At 34.6% G+C, this 17,603-nt stretch overlaps 1 protein-coding gene across 1 annotated transcript in view; it reads left to right on the top strand.

The window, feature by feature from the left end:
• LOC118745510 (rho GTPase-activating protein 6-like) overlaps positions 1-17,603 on the top strand; it is a 193,791-nt gene that overhangs the window by 62,793 nt on the left and 113,395 nt on the right. The gene's annotated exons all lie outside the window — the stretch shown is intronic.

The raw sequence follows: 17,603 nt of genomic DNA, 5'->3' as shown, positions 1-17,603 counted from the left end.
CCCATAGGCGTGGAATTTTTTATCAGCTATAACTTCGGAACCATAAGTCCCACGAACTTGAAATTCGGTATGCACACATACCCATGGTAGGTGCTTATAGGAGGTTATATATAAACGAGTTTGTAAAAGGGGGCGTGGCACATCCCAAAGGCGTGGAATATTTTATCAGCTATAAATTCGGAGCCTTAAGTCCCACGAACATGAAATTTGGTATGCAGACATATCAATGGTAGGTGCTTATAGGAGGGTATATATAAACGAGTTTGTGTAAGGGGCGTGGCACATCCCATAGGCGTGGCATTTTTTATCAGCTATAACTTCAAAACCATAAGACACATGAAATTTAAATTTGGTATGCAGATATATCTATGGTAGGTGCTTATAGTAAGTTGTATATGAATGAGTTTATAAAAGGGGGCGTAGCACATCCCGTACGCGTGGAATTTTTAATCAGCCATAAATTGGGAACCATAAGTCACATGAACATAGTTATCTATGGGAGGTGTTCAGAGTAACCTATATATAAATGAGTTTGTAAAAGGGGGTTATACATATATGTATTCATCTATTAGATAGCTCGGATATTTAAAACTGTGTGTTTTTTTTGAATCCTTACCGTCTTTAGATTATTTTGAAATGGAAAGAGTAAATCGTTTTTTAATCCCGCGATGCTGTTAAACGAAAAAGGTTCATTCATAATGAATAAAACTCCCTCCGAATTAAGCATTCTACCAGAAAAGTGCAGCTATACTAAAACAGCTAAGCGAATAGGCAGCTAAACGGAATGTACCGTAGTAGACTAATTTTAATTTAGAAATTGTATCGTTATCTTAATCCACCTAATATTAATAATGGAACAAGATTTGTAGTACAAGTCGTGATCAATATATATTAGTTAAAGTGCGATAAAGCTAAAAGTATGGCTCATCAGGATGCCTTAATGTAAACAAAGGAAATAGTTTGTCTCCTTTAAATTATGGTGAACTTAATATTTGTATTACTGTTTTATATTTTTATTTGTTTACCCCGAACGACGTCGGGTGCTCTGCTAGTACATATATATATATGTAAGTAGTAGCATTTAGAATATTTCAACAGAAATGGGCTATGACCCATCTATCTGAAACAAATTCTAGTTTTTGATTTCGGCTTAGCTGCACATTTCGCTTAAGTGCACCCAATCGTGTGCAGTGGAAGTAAATGAAGCTAAACGGAATGTACTGTATTATAAAATTATTAGCACCAATAGCTGACACTACGAAAGTACAAGTAAGCCACAATACTTGCCAGTGTAACTTTTTAATTTTGTACTTTAAAAAAAAATAATAAGCATTCAAAATCTAAAAAGATACATTTTTAGAACAAATTCGTGTAATGTGCAAATACAGTATATTTTGCTTAGCTGCACATCCTTATTTGCACGAAAAACTTGTGCACGTAACCGAAAAAGGCACTTAAGCGAATTTTCTTAACTACTTCAATGAGGAAGGTATCCGAATCCCTATGAAACCAAATAGTGGCGGAGCCCTTACCACGTAGAAATTACTGCAAGCGAAATTTTTACCGAATGTTATCTAATTATCTATATAACTACATAAATTGATACCCATTTTCGTAGTTCTGCGAGATGAGCAAAATAAATAAAAGGTAATTGCAGGGCCAGTTCAGGTAAACGTAATACTTTCATTGACAATTGATACTAGTCGCACAATTTTTAAAGCAGGTATCGCCAATGTGCAGGTATGTTGAATGCATCTATCGGAGCAGTTTCCTTATAAATGTTAAAAATAATGCTTTTGATGCGCATTTTGGGGTAGGTATCTTAAATGTGCACTTAAGCATAGAGGCAGCAAAGCAAAATATACTGTATAGGACTTGACATAAAACGTACGTTTCACAAAACTTAAGTTTCATAAAGGGCAAACAATCCTTATATATCTATAACATCTTTTCAAACACAATTTTTGACTGCAATTTTTTTCTATATGTTTATTGGTTTCCCTTCACAGAATTAATAGCTACTATCTCCACATCTCCTCAGAAGACTTCTTCACCACGGTCACTGGGAGGTGAATCATTAGAAACGGCCTCAAGCTCAATAAAAATTGTTGAGATCTTGAAATATTTTTTACCATTATTAAAATAAATGATGCCAAGTTTTTATGTAGATTTCCCTCTTGACCTGGCCAAAGGTTTGTTCTATGGTAATTAAATAATGTTTTTTATTGAAATATTTTCCAACAGGTGGCTTTCCTCGTTTAGACGTTTCAGTTTTACAGCTATTTTAGTCCTCTCTTATTTGATACCAAACATGTTTAATTTGGATAAGCGGTTTGTTTATTACCAGGTAATGACTTTTATTTCAAACTTAAAAAATATTTGGCCAAGGTGACTTAAAAAAAAATAACTGTTATACGGTTGAAAACGGGCTTGCTTATTTGCATAAACAGCATTTATTTGTTTTAACTCATGCATTTTCCTCTTTAAAATGCACATAAGCAGCCGAACAAATGCACGAAATCTTTGGGAATGAACTCGGATCCGGGGAATTTTCTATGACAACACTGGTAAAAACGGCCAGCTTTTGTCTTTTGTATAAGTAAGAGCTCTGTTACACGATATGTATTTGCATATGTAAATGCTACCTTTTCGTATCTACTCGTATGTACCATATATTGGAACTTATCAGAAAAGTAGCATTTACATATGAAAATATATATGATTCAACTATTAAAGGTTTTGTAAGTAGCTATTTTTTAAAATTTGACACTCCCACCCACAGGGATGGTTTTTCGAAGCAGGAGAAAAAGGGGAAGAATTCAATCACACTTCCTAAATGGTAGCGAAATTCTACAAAGAGGCGTGGATAATGGTGCATCGTGGTATTTTAATACAAAAACGAATTTGATTTAATTATGTAATTTAAACCAACTTATTTACATCGAATATAACCCCTGATTGTTATTAAAAATAAATTTTGCTATGAATATACCCATGGTGGAATTATACAAGGTGTTGTACGTAGTGACAGCTCGTGTCGACGGCTCCCTTACAAAAGGTTGTAATATGGAAGCACGAGAGAAACGGGAAGAGAAGAAGCCCGCTTTGCGAAGTAGTACGAAATTTGGTACTCTTTTTCATATCAAATTTTGCATATAAATAGTTACAAACGGTATATTATGATAAGCTAAATTCGCGAAAGTAGTATATATTACGTACTACTTATGCAATAAATGGTAATTTAGTTTATTAAACACAATGTCCTATAATTATAGTCAAACTTCCAAAACCGCTTTAGGGTTTAATTTTTAACCGAAAATACTATAAGATGATTGATATAACTTACAAAATTTCGCCATCAAAAAATTAGTGGTGACCCCGAGTCGTTACAACATGACGGAATCGACAAAAGGGCGCATCGACGGATGGGGAGAATATTTCATCGAACAAAATGCCAACTAAAGATGTGGAGCTTGTATCGCAATGCAAGCTGCGACCGTTCTGAACTGAGATGCCAGACAAATGGTTTCTACAAATTGAGGCCACCTTTCAGTCGTACAAGACCACATCTTATGTCGGGAAATATAATCTGGTCCTCTCAGCAATTAGCAGCGATGCTTTAAAGGAAGCTGCGGATGTTTTAAAAGCCGTACCAGCTCAAGACCGATATATTAACCTCAAAAGTCAACTACTGTCACATTTTACTGATTCAGCCGACCCACATAGGGTATTTGGCTGATTTAGGCGGCCAAAATTATTTTTATGAAAATTTCAACTCGAAATGTTCAGAAAAGGCGTGTTTTGACATTTAGAATTGTAAATGTTTAAAATCAAGTAAAAGAAGGGGAGGACGTACCATTATACCACCACAACAAAGAAAATAAAGTCACTTAACGTTTGACATTGATAGACTCCATTTTACCGTGGTCCGATTGTAGGAGCACGCATACTTACGTGGTCGTATCTAGGTTGGAAGATTAACAGAGTTGCCACCTGTTAAAAAATTTAGTTCTATTGAGTTAAATGCATTGCTGCAATATGGGCATCGGAAATGGTTTTGAAAACGCTTTATTTTTAGCAAGCTCCCAGAGTGGCCACCGGTTTAAAAAATCGGATTCCACTTTATTTTAGGGAATTAGATAATTCAAATATGTATCACAGTAAAAGTAAGAAAATGTAATAAAACTACATTTTTGTAATAATTACAGTAATATAACAGTCTTATTTATTGTTAAATGAATGTTGTAAGTATTAACTTGGAGTAAATTAGGGTCCTCAATTACTGAAACATCGGAGTTTTCGTATTTTAAACGTATTGCTTTTCCATGCCAAGATAATTAAGTGCACCGAGTTTGGTATAAATTGATACAAATTGACAGCATCGCGACAATTGTGCACCCTACTTCGAATTTGTCCAAAAGCAAGTCAGACGCATTCTAAGCTAACCTGTTGAAGGATTACATAGAGATCACACTACGTGATGCTGCACCAAATGTCGATAGTGAAACAACCGTACACCACATTGTCACCAATGGTCCCCCAGTCCACGAGCGCCCACGCAAACTCACTGGTGCGAAGTTAAACGCCGCAAAAGAAGATTTTAATCTGTTGCTGCATCATGGTGTCATAACACCTTCGAGCAATCAATGGACAAGTCCCATCCACATGATGCCCAAAGAGTCCGGTGGCTGGCGCACTGCAGGAGACTTTCGCTTAAAAATCAACATCAAAAAATTCCATATCGGTGGAAGTGAAGAAATTCAAGCTCCCCTCAGTGAGGGCCTCGCTATAAATCCTTTGGAGAATACACAAAGCCAATGTTTTTTGTCGAATTAATGTTTAAAATTTTTAATTTGATTTTCCGTTGTCAACGAATAAGAATAAAGTAAATGTCAAAGAATTGTTCAGTGATTGCAAATCAGTTTTGGAATAGGGAATGAGGTAGTTTAATTCTTTTTTTTAAGGCGGTAAAATGTAGTTTTTTCAAGAGGGAAACATCGATTTTGCTAAGGGAGCCGAGATGGCGGATTAGAGCGAGAACGCTGTCAATATCCAACACCTTGTATTATTCCACTATGGAATATACCAATGTTTCGTATGTCAGACGGCGCATAACTCAAGAATGGATGATCCCCTTAGAGCTATTTTTACCTTCCTTTTATTAGCTCGGGATGTAACTATGTAATATTGATGCGCCTAAAAGATGCAGCGATTTCTATTCTCAAGTTACATACCTGATGACAGTACGAATGGCAATTATAATAGGGACGTTGCCAATGTGGCGTCTTCTATTCAAATTCCCAGAGTCAACTTCGATGCCAGTCAAAAGCATCCCTGTGACGCAGAAAAGAATTTCTATCTGGCGAGGCCTTAAGGGCTTGATGATAGGAGCTTACGGTGAGCAAATATCTTTTTCGGCACAAATGTCAGTTACAAGGTTTTGCAGAACCACGATACGCGCTTTTGTACTTTAAACGACGATATATAGATTGGCGTACACAATATGTTAGTGTTTGGCCTAGCTTCTCCTCCGATATGGGGCGTGCGCCTTGATTTTGTCACACAAAGGGGAAGGGCAGTTTTACGCCGACTCCGAACGGCAATTGTATTTTTATGAGAAGCTGTTTTCATGACAGAATACAGATGTATAAATTAAAAAATATTACTTAAGCGGTTACAGCGCTAGACAAAAGGAAGAGTTAAAAAAAAATAGCAATGCGGTTTGAAGGAAACATAATACCATAAAATGTTTGTTTGTTTCATTAATTCTCCTAACCTTTTAGCATATGAAACTCCATTCTTTGCATTAGTTTGCAAATATACCCTTATTGTTCTACAATGGCAAACATATTCGTAGGATGTTTTTCTTTAATTTGGAATTTAAAATACATTACGATCATATTGTACCGAAATAAGTGTGGTATCCCTGCATTTTGTAAAAGCCAGAAAGAAGCATCAACTGTATAACTATAACTGTAACTTCTGTAATTTTTTTTATATTTGGCAAGTCTTTTTGTAAACAACAAAAAATACACATTGTCATTTCGTTGCCAGCTTGGCCAATATAGGCTTATTTTTACTTAAATGTGATATAAAGCTCATTAAAATGTTGTGTATTGTCTTGTTGTCATAGAGCTTTGTATTTTTATTGTCCACCATACAAGTTGCTTCTATTGAAAAAGATCTAGTACAAAGAATTTTTTTGTTTTGAAATTGTTTGTTTATTGTTTTTAATTTTTAAAATTCTTACTTTTGACATGTATGTGAATGGCGGAGTTGCCGCTTTCCTCCTTTTCGGTAGGTTTTATATTAAAAAAGGCATCAAAATGGGAAAAACCTCCTTGGTATCTCTGCATCTTTTAAACTTTTTATGGGAAGATGTATGAAAATTCAACTTGCTATAATTTCATATGCTTAACAGTATCACAACAGTATGTTTACAGTATCTCCCCATAATTTTTCATATGAAAAAATTTATTATATGCATACCACTCGATATCATTGAATTCCTCATTGGAACATGTAGTCCCTCTATTTTTAACCGACTTCCAAAAAAGGAGGAGGTTATCAGTTCGTCGGAATCTTTTTTTTTTTGTTTTTTTTTTTATGTATGTTACCGCATAACTTTGGACCACGTCAACCGATTTCGATATTTCTTTTTGCAACGGAAAAGTAGTGTCTCAGAGGTGGTCCCATACTAATTTGGTTTAGATCCGATCATTGGATCATGAAATATATAGATATATATATATTTTTTTTTAAGTCGGTTTTTTTTTTGCTAAAAATTACTTGTAGCGTATCAACAGTTCATATGGCTTCATACCATGTAAGTGCACCAATAAGCAAACAAAGCAGCCGAGTGGTGAGAGTTGCGTGCTACAAGCCTATAGCTGCCAGGTTCGATCCCCGGTTTTTTGGTTTTATACCCGAGCGCACTTTGTTCACATAACGGTTGATTGTAACTCGAGTAAAAATTGAGATATCTTGACGAAACTTTGTACAAGCACTTCTTTTGGGCGTCCGCCCGGATGGTATTGAAAATGGGCAAAATCGGACAATAACCACGCCTACCTCCCATATAACGGTAATTTTCAGAAATACGAAAACTGCGATATTTTAGTAACTACTGAAGATTATTCACTCAAAATTGATATTTACAATAAATTTTAGACGAAAAATAAGAATATTATAAACTTCTGGTTACATGTGTATATCTTGGTAACCCCTGTACCAATTTCTTCCAAACTAAGCACAGTTGTTAACCTTGCTACAGCATACCAAATCCCACATCCCATATAACGGTAATTTGGAGTAATACGAAATCTTCGATAAATCAGTAAATCTTAAAGCTAATTTATTCAAAATTGATGCTTGCAACAATTCCTTACCAAGAAATACGTTTAAGATAAAATGTTGGAAAATGGGCGTGGCACCGCCCACTTATGATCATATATATGTATCTCCGTAGCCGTTCTACCAAATTGTACCAAACTCGGTACGGTTATTGTGCTTGCCACATAAGAGTAAAACGTTGAAAATTATTGAAATCGGGCGAAAATTGAGGCCGCTTTTCATATAACGGTAACGGTAATATTTCGAAATTTAAGGACGCTAATTTACTCAAAATTGATACACCCCGGATACCATGTAGCGGTAGCTTTCGGAAAGGAGAAAATCATATATTTAATACTTGCGCCGGGTATTTAATGTTTGGCTCCGTCCGAACATGAACTTTCTTACTTGTTATTATTTATTTAATTTTTTTAATTTATTAGATTTATATATTTAATTTTACTTTATTTTATTTCCATTTGCTTTATTTTATATCACATTATTTATTTTACTATTAGTTAATTAAATGTTTAGAGTTGAATTTTATTAAAAAGTCGACAACAACTAGCTGAAAGCAACGTTAAAAAATATAAAACTTATAAAAAAATGAATCAAAACGAAATAAATGAAAATTATACTGACCTTGGGGCTCGTTAATCCGCAATACTACCGTCTGTCAGGGCAAAATTATTATGCGCATTTGTGTGCTAGTTTATCTGCATAAGCATGCCCGCCTGTCTCGCGTTTTAGTTTCGGTCCCTGCATATTTGTATTTTGTATTTCAAACTTTTTTTTACAAGAGTATTTTGTATTTGTATTTTAAAACCTTTTTCAAGCAGTTTTTATATTTAGCATTTTAAAATACCTTTCCTATTCTTCATTATTCGTCATATCATAAACTTTTTTCTTTTCAACACTGCCAATAATTTTTTGACATTTGCAAATATCGTCATGCAAAGACGCCGCAGGACCTTCGCATTGTGCAATCTTGCAAATATTTATACGAGTTCATATGTACATACATACATATCGTCGATGTGTTTGCAAAACCGCCCATCGACCAATTTCCAAACCGCCTATCTTACGGCACTCAAATTTTCAGGAGCGCGAAAAAACGGTTTATTCTTTGAAGGCGTTGCCTTGATAGGCGGTATTTTCTCTAGCTATTATTTTACAAATCTGTGGTTTTAATAACGATTTAACGATTTTTATGCATAAATCTCGATGCCTTAAGTTCAGGTTTACCAAATCTCATTTTTGCCACAACGCCGATTCAAGCGGTTTTGCAACTGGTCGATAGGCGGTTTTGCAAAAACATCGACGATATGTATATTTAGTCACCTAAAATATAATAAAAAGCCTTTTGTTTTGCATAAAACGGTGTGGGAACTTGTAATTCGTTGGAATGCATCATAAACAATCAAAGAGTAAATTTTGTAATTTTTTGTTAGTTACGGTGAGAATATAAATACATATACATACATATTATTTCAAAACAGTGTTGGCACTAATCGATTGATTTTTTAATCAATTTGTTAATTCGTTTAAATTCAATCCGATTACAGTTAGTCATGATTAATTTTAATCTGATTAAACAGTTAATCGTAACCGCGATTAAATAAAATTATTTTTAGAGATTAACCCTTAATTTGGTTAAGTTTTAAGTAAGTTTGGTGATATTAATTAATTTATGCTGGAATTTCCCTGTGCTCACAAAGCCAGTTAATCGGGCATGGCTAAGTCGAGATTCCTCATCAATCTAAGCAATTTAGAGTGCATTTTTATTAAGATCTATTCCAACAGACGTTTCACAAACTAGGTTTTAATATCCCTCTGTACATTGCGCTGGGTTGTAAAAGTTCCCAATTTATGTATCACTAATAACAAAGGCAACCCAAAATATGCTCCTAAATACTTATTTTAAGCGCTTAAAATATGACAATAAATTCCAAATATATGCTGCACAAAATGCTTTTAAAATCATTTTAAGCCATAAGATATGATTTTAAATTTTGTTTATGTATGTGTATGCCCAAAAATGCCTTTAACTTAAATTTGCAGCACCTAAAATGTTCTATTTTTCATAAAAGTGTATATATATAAATATTTATGTTTAATAATTCATATTTGTTCAATTTGTTTTTAAAACATATGTATGAAAATACGGGGAATCTAATTCACAATTTGTTTCACATAGGAATTCATACTGTGTATGTTTGTAGATACATATCGTTAAAGTACAAAACCGCGTATCGTCATTTTGCAAAACCGCGTAACTGGCTTTTGCTGCCAAAAATTGGATTTGCGCACAGAAGCTCTTGGCTCAATCCTCATCCATTCGTCCTGAAATATACTAGCCAGAAATGCGACTGCTTTATAAAAAAGAGAACGATTTTGAAATATGACTGTATTTACTCTCTAGAAAATAATTTATGCAACCTCACATACGCGGTTTTGCACTTTGTTGATACGCGGTTTTGTACTTTAAACGACGATATGTACTCTTCATCGGAAGTACTAGTCGGGGGTTCTGGAGCTGAATACCGGTACCTCGCAAATCTACCACTCATGCTTTCAGCTGTCGCATTTAACATGGAGTTGTCCTAGGACTCCCGCAGAGTAACTTAGTACTTGTAGTAGTAACACGTAGCATGTAACCACGTTTTGTATCCCGCTGCATAACCTGGTACTAGTAATAATAAACACGTCCATAACAAAACATATTTACTAGCGTTTGATGAAATCCTTGTTAATTGCTTGCCAAACGAAATTATAACGGCGCGCCCTTGCGGGTCGGTGGCGGGACAACTCATCTGTAAAGAGCGAAACATATAAATAGTACTATTTTTCTCGCACATTAAAAAACTTTATATAAACACGATGTGAACGTGACCTTTGATTAGGGTTGCCAACATTTTCCAAGACATTTATAGTACTTTTTCCAAAAAATCTGAAAAAATATAGTACACTTCAAATAAATATACCCCCTTATTCTAGTACCCGAATTTTCGTAATTCGTAATTCGTAGCTACGCTACGAAAAACGAAAAATCCATATGCTGCAACCCTTGCGGAAACATGTGCTGCATTGCCAGCTATCAGTTATTTTTCGAAGATAGCTGAATGAAGGAAAACAAAGTGGAAAGGAATTAAAGAAACACTCATGAAGTGCTTATTTATAGAAAAATTGTTGATTTTACGTATTTTGAAAGAAACAAGGGATTCTATTGCATTTGCAATTGTAGCAGCGGAGTAAGAGCGCGCTATGGGAATGATTTCACAAAGATATGCGGAGCTGTCGGGCATAGTAACCATGGGCGCATCTATGTCAGCTTATGGTTGAATTGTTGAACCACAAGTCAGAACTCCTCCTATGCCTGAAGAACTGGTTCTCAAACCAGTTAATGCAATAACAGCTTCTTCCAAGCCATTGAAAACATGCACTTTGTTAGGTCCACCACCTGTTGCACTTGCTTCTGCCTTCGGCCGCGCTTAGGGATTATAACCCTTACTAAGTAGAATTCTCCTTTCTGTGTTGCCGGAGAAGAGGGGCTTCCGCATGTCAAAGGTAAGTATATAACACTTCTTGTGCATATCACTCCGGCAACGCTATCCACAGTATTTTTGCGCAGAACCCACGTCGAAATTTGCAAAAAAGTGCATAATGCAAACTGAGTTTATTAATAAACTAGTGGTGGGAAATTTGAAACATTTATTTTAAATATAATTTTAATCCTTTGGTTACACGTGATGTTAAAGTTTTTGGATTCGGGTTATGCGTTTGGACACAACAACCGAAAATCATTGTACAAATAACTAAACCGGACCCAAGTTTCTCGATAAGGGGCAACAAATATTCTTTTTTACTAGTTTATATAAAGCAGTGGATAAAAATATACGTACATGCGAAAAGCAAATTTATATGTTTAAATGAACGCCACTAATATTTCCTGCAAACACACATCGCTTTACATCTTTTATCTCGCCTCCGACACAGAATTGTTTTCGTACAAAATTACGCAAAAAATCTTGCTCGTTGGTTTTTAGGCATGGCATTGTTACGAATTTCGAAAGTTCGAAGATACGATTCGGATTGCAGCATACTATTTCTACGATTCGTAGCAAAATCCGAATACGAAAGAGTTGCAGAATAGGGGTTATAGTATTATATATATTTAAACGAAAAAATTAAAACGCTTTTTAAGTGTACATCTTTTTCTTTCTTATGCATTTCCTCTTTATATTTCTTTAAAAGTGTCATATGTTTTAACGCATTCAATATTTAAATTAATATAAATCAAAAGTTCATTTTTATTAGTGAGGTAGTCGCTTTGTTTCTCGCATCTCGCCATTTTACATTCATAATAGAAAAAACTCTTTCTGTGAATGCCGAAGTTGCAGAAATAGAGAGCTGGAACGAAATAATTTTAAGTAAATTTGGTAATTAATTCTAAATATTTTTAAAAATGTTGCAATTTTTGAAATGAATTTGAAGGAAATATAGTATTTTTGTATACTATATTTTTTTCCAACAGTATATAGTACGCAGTCCGAAAAAATAGTACAATACTATATATTATAGTACGCTTGGCAACCCTACCTTTGATATTTATTTTCGACACAGTGTTACTATATTGTTATTATTTCAGAAATTTTTATTATTAGTTCTAAACGTAACAACGCAACGCGAAGTTTCCGAAAATATTCATTTACTGCAAAATATGCTTTTATTGCAAAATATGTTTTTATTGCAAAATATGCTAAAATATGCTCTAAGAAATATAACTCAAACTTTATACTTTTTGGAAAAACTTTTAAGCATTTCACCAGCGTGTTGCCAACATGCCTGACAAAACACATACCCGAACATATTTTGGGTTGCCCTACTAATAACAATAATTAAATTTTTTTTATATTATGTACTTTTTATAAGCGTAAAACACAAAATAAATACTATAACTGGTGGTTGGTTTCAAATTCGGACAAACTAGACAATTTAATCAAATTTTGTTTTTAATTGGATTAACAATTAACACACAGCCAGCGATTAACGATTAAAAAAATTTAGTCATTAATCGTACAGTTGATTACGATTAATTAATTTTAATAGTCAATCGCGATTAATTTTTTAATCGTTAATCAGATTAACATTTTGCCAACACTGTTTCAAAAGAATTTTAAAATCTATTTGTGTTTTTAAAATACGCATTTTGTTTTTCACATAATTTTTATTTAAATATTATTTTACAGGTAATTATTACTTTTGAAATTTTCATAAAATCAACGTGTTTTGAGCGCCGCAAAAAAACGTTTGCTTGCATAGATATCGAGCCCTAACCGCCAAAATAACGTAAGCGACACTTTTTTCAAAATTTTCTTTTTGATACAGAAATATTCCTAGAGCATCTAGATAAATTTCTGCATCAAAAAGAAAATTTTGAAAAAAATGTCGCTTACGTTATTTTGGCGGTTAGGGCTCGATATATTTGCCTTTGTATATTTCGTTACTATATACAGGGTTTTTATTTTACGGGAAAAACGGTCAGCGTACTGAAATTTAATTAGATGAGAAAAGTATATTTTCTGCCGGGTGCCCAGTTTGAAATAAGTATCCGATTCGATCTCAGTATAATTTGTATACCTAACAGTTAAAATCGTGCTTAACTTTTTCAGTTTTCATCGTACATACAGATAAATATTCTTTAACTGGAATTGCTTAAAAATCGCGTATGTATGTACATTACGGTTGCCGTTATTTTTCAAATTTGTTACGCCCCTACATTTTTTTCCTTTTGATGTAAGAAAGAACCACGGAATATTTCAAATCATTAGGTCCACATTAAAGGGTTTCGCAGAGGCCTATTGGAAAAAAATCAACTATTTTGCATTTTCTTCTGTTGTATGAAGGAAAGTGCAAATTACTAAACATGAATAGGTAGAATTTGAAATTTAGATTTAGGTTTATTCCACACGAGCCCGCGGGTGCCCAAAACAGCCCAGAAAGCGTCCCTCACGCTAGAAAAATGGGTAATAGAGAGCGAATACGTTCCACTTTTTTTCCGGGCACAAATGTGCAAAAGGGCAATTTTTTAAATAACAGCTGTTGTTGTTTAAATCCAAAAGCAAATTTTATAAAACAAAAGAGTGGCAAATACCACAGAATTTTCAGAAAATGTAGTTATTTGGTAATTTTATTAGCCATATAAGATACATACACGTAAACTCAAAGTTTAGAGCTGATTTGTGTTCCTTACGCTCTGGGCACTTTTGGCACGTGTTGACACATTTTTGACACTTGTGAGAGAGTAACTTATTTTTACGCTCTAACTACCGGAGCAGCCCGGAAAGCTATTATCTTTTTTCCCCAAAACTTATGCTTATGAGCAGGGAACGGATTTTATGGAAGTTGCCTTTTTTTCTGCTAAAGAGATAGAGTATATTCGATTAAGAATGTCCACGATTTAGCTTTCCCTGATTCCATATATACACATTTGATGTTGCCTTTTTTTGCCTTTTTTAAGATGTTTGCCTTTTTTTTGCCTTTTTTAAGATATTTGCCTTTTTTTGCCTTTTCTACCTTTAGAAAAGTAATTATAGCATTTACAATTTTTTTTAAGATTAAAAAATATACACATTGCCCATGCGGCTTATAGAAGCGCAAATTGGTGTTGGAAAAATCCAAAGCCGTTTTCTCAGCTAACGAAGGCTTGGAGACTATAAGGGGTGTTGATAGAATTATAAAGGGCGAGGAAAACGCCCTTATTCCTGATAATATGAACGTTTCAAACGTTCCATATTTAAATTAGGCTCCACTTGTATCAACTTACGTCGAGCGCACATTTAGTACATTCAAGGCTTTTCTTCGCGAAAATCGAATGAAAATGCTACCAGAAAACTTCAAAATGCATCTTGTGGTTCATTGTTACTACAACTATACAGATTAAAGTTTTATGAGTTAGAAACCCGAAAAGATAAAATAGTCAAAGATTCGAAGTACAAATTTTTCATATAATGAAACTAGTTCATAGTTTTTCTCTTTTTACTTGTAATATAAATGTATTTTTTGATTGTTCTTCGTATTTTCTGTCTTTTAGGTGCCTTATTTTGCTTTTTTTGCCTTTTCCTGCCTTTTTTGCTATTTTGTTTTGCCTTTTTTTGCCTTTTTTGCAACACCTAGTGCCTTTTCCTGCCTTTTTCGCTATTTTATTTTGCCTGTTCCAGCCTATTTCGTTATTTTATTTTGCCTTTTTTATAGGTTTTTAGGTCCTAAAAATCCGTTCCCTGCTTATGAGTAATATGCGCTGAAACGTCTTCTCCTACGATTTATTCAAAGTGCATACAGACCACCTCTTATTGACAGCATCGATATTATTAGCTAAGTATTTTGAATTTACGACATCTGTGCACTCATGATGTATGCATTTCTTTATTTGATAAAATTTTGATTTGAATTAAAAGTTTTCATTTGAATATAATTGAAATGCTAGATACTTTGTTATTAAGTACGCGGTGTATACCACTAATTCAGGGAATCTAAAAATCTTTACTAGTTTCAAAACACGTGTTTCACCTTAAATACTACGTAGTGAAATTATGACGAACGTAACTGGTGTAGGTGTGAAATTGCGGAAGCATGACAATGTTTTCTTCGTTGGCAATATCAGTCGCGAAATTACTGGTTTGAAGCTTCCTTTCTATAAAAAAGTATTGTCGAGATTGTTTCACGATATACGTGAGAAAAATAAGAGCGTAAAAGAAAGTGTGTCGGCCGCTGTGGTGTAAAGGTAAGCAGTGCGCGCTTCCACTCCGCAGCATCTGGGTTCAAACCGTGTTCAAAGTAACATCGCAAAAAAATATAGAAAAAAGGTTTTTTCTTAACAGCGGTCGTCCCTCGGCAGGCAATGGCAAATCTCCTAGTGTTTTTCTGCCATGAAAAACAGCTTCTCATAAAAATACAATCGCCGTTCGGAGTCGGCGTAAAACTGTAGGTCCCTCCGCTTTGTGTGACAACATCAAGGCGCACGCCACAAGTCGGAGGAGAAGCTCGGCCAAACACTAACAAATGTGTAAGCGCCAATCTATTATTATATTATTATTAAAGGAAAGTGTGTGCACGGCAGTGAATGAAATTTTTGTATTTTGGGCGAAGGCTCGAATCCCCACCCATCTTAAAGTGAAATGTGTGCCAAAGATAGTGCAACTATATGAGAAGTGGCGTAAATTCCAAAAATCTAAGTCCAGAACGACAACAACAGAAAAAAAAGTATCGGGAGAAGTTCATAAAAAATTTAGAAGACCTGTTCGACGTAGCCGCTTCATTCATTAGAATCAATTAAAATTGTAGACGACCGACAGTTTCTAATTTCGCAAAGAAATCATGGTCGTGAAGGTTGTATGATTGGCCCTGATAGAAAACTTTCACAAAAAGAAAAAAGGAAAGAGGTAACGGATTGAGAAGAAAGATAACAGAAAGATAAGAAACCTCCAAAACCAACAAGGTAAAACAAGGAAACGTTTACATACTGCTAAGGTCACTTGCCGTTTTTGTATGCTATGACAAAACTTTAGTTTTGGGATTCGTTTTGAAGGTCTGAGTGAATGTTCCCCCTGGAAACACCTAGTTCCTCTGAATGCTAGAAAAAATATGATATTAGCGTGGAAGTAGAGGATGCAGGTATAGAGCGGCATAAAGGTGGACGTTTCTGCACGCCTCCTCCTCCTCCCAGAGGTACAAAACAATGTAGTTCATCTAGACTGGCTGCTGTTTTAGATAAGATTAAAATTATTGACAGAAAGGCTGGTTACTTACTATCCACGGCAGTAGAAGCTTTCGGCCAAGATCCCAATGAGCTAATACTTAATCGTACTTCAATCAGGAAGCAACGTGGTCAATTGCGAGAGAAAGGGTTCTTGAGTATCGAGAACACTTTCAATTTCCTGAGCCAAGCCCTTTAACAATACATGGGGATGGAAAGTAGCTTCCTTCCGTGGGCGAAAATAGATTGAACAAAGCTATCATCTGGTATGGAAGACAGGAACTTGTAAAATGTAATTTAAAAAGGGAACATGTTCGTAATGACTACAAAGAGTTTTTAGAGTTAACTGCATTGTATATGAGTGCTGCGTGTAATCTGATTGTGCGTTCCCCTGAGCGATTCATGGCGGCAAATCGATGGCTAAAGCCCTATGTTGTATGACTAGATTGAGATTATTACTGCGAGTGTATTTAAATGCATGGTTTAAGGCTTCACTTGCAATCCAAGTCCCACATCACGACTTTTAATTTTTACGATCGATGTTTGATTATATGAGCATCAATTATAAAATTAGCGAGGCAGCCGTAATAAAATTTATCGGGCACCTGTGATATCTGGCGCCTAAATTAGCTGCGTGGTTTATTTTCGGCACAGCAGTTTCAATTTCAATTAAAAATAGGATGGGTGAAAGAATACTCATGTTCAAGAAGAATCACAACAACAACACGGGTATATCCAACAAGTCGTTAGTCACCCTGCAGGAAATGTATCTAACTATAAGCTAACTTTAAGTTCATTAGGATGGAACTAAAAGTCACTATTATCTGTATGTTTTCTTTGACGAAAGTTACCTCTGCATTTGACGTAACTAACTTGTACCTAACTACTTTTGGACATAAAATATCAAGAGGAAAAACAAAATATTTTTTCATATTTGTTTACATATTCTGCTGTAGGTGGTCCCATATTCGAACTCCGTCAGACATAACTTCAAAATAATAATATGAAATTTCGATTTTCCTTTTATTTGTCCTCAATTCGAAAAAGTATTTGCGAAGTGCAGGATATTTAAATAGAAACGCGTTTAAAGAAAACTATTTCCTGCATTACTCCTACATTACTTGTCAGCTAGTTTCAACTTAGCTTTTTGTAGCTTACTACAAGTTATATATTTTATAGAAATCCCGAAAAAAAACTAACTACAAGTGGGTTATATTTCATCAATTGATATTTTTTTTGCAACGCATTAATTCATTAAACGCGATAGCAAAAGAGGAAATTTAGAGGAACCAAATTTTGGAGGATATGTTCAAAAACCCATAATAAAAAGTTTCTACCTCTATAAAGGGGTGTCTGTACGACCTGAAACATATATGTAACACTCGTGAATCGTGTTATGTAATAGAAATTTTAATAACAACAATATTACTCCACGAAATTTAAGCGTTACATATATGTAACACTAGCGTTTAAATAGTTAACAGAGAGAATTCCCAAACTCACACAAATCGATATT

This window comes from Rhagoletis pomonella, unplaced genomic scaffold (assembly GCF_013731165.1).
Source record: "Rhagoletis pomonella isolate Grant_MI unplaced genomic scaffold, Rhpom_1.0 Rhpom_scaffold_00009, whole genome shotgun sequence".
NCBI lineage: Eukaryota > Metazoa > Arthropoda > Insecta > Diptera > Tephritidae > Rhagoletis > Rhagoletis pomonella.
Note: the sequence above shows the minus strand (reverse complement) of the source record. Positions and strands in the feature narration are given on the sequence as shown.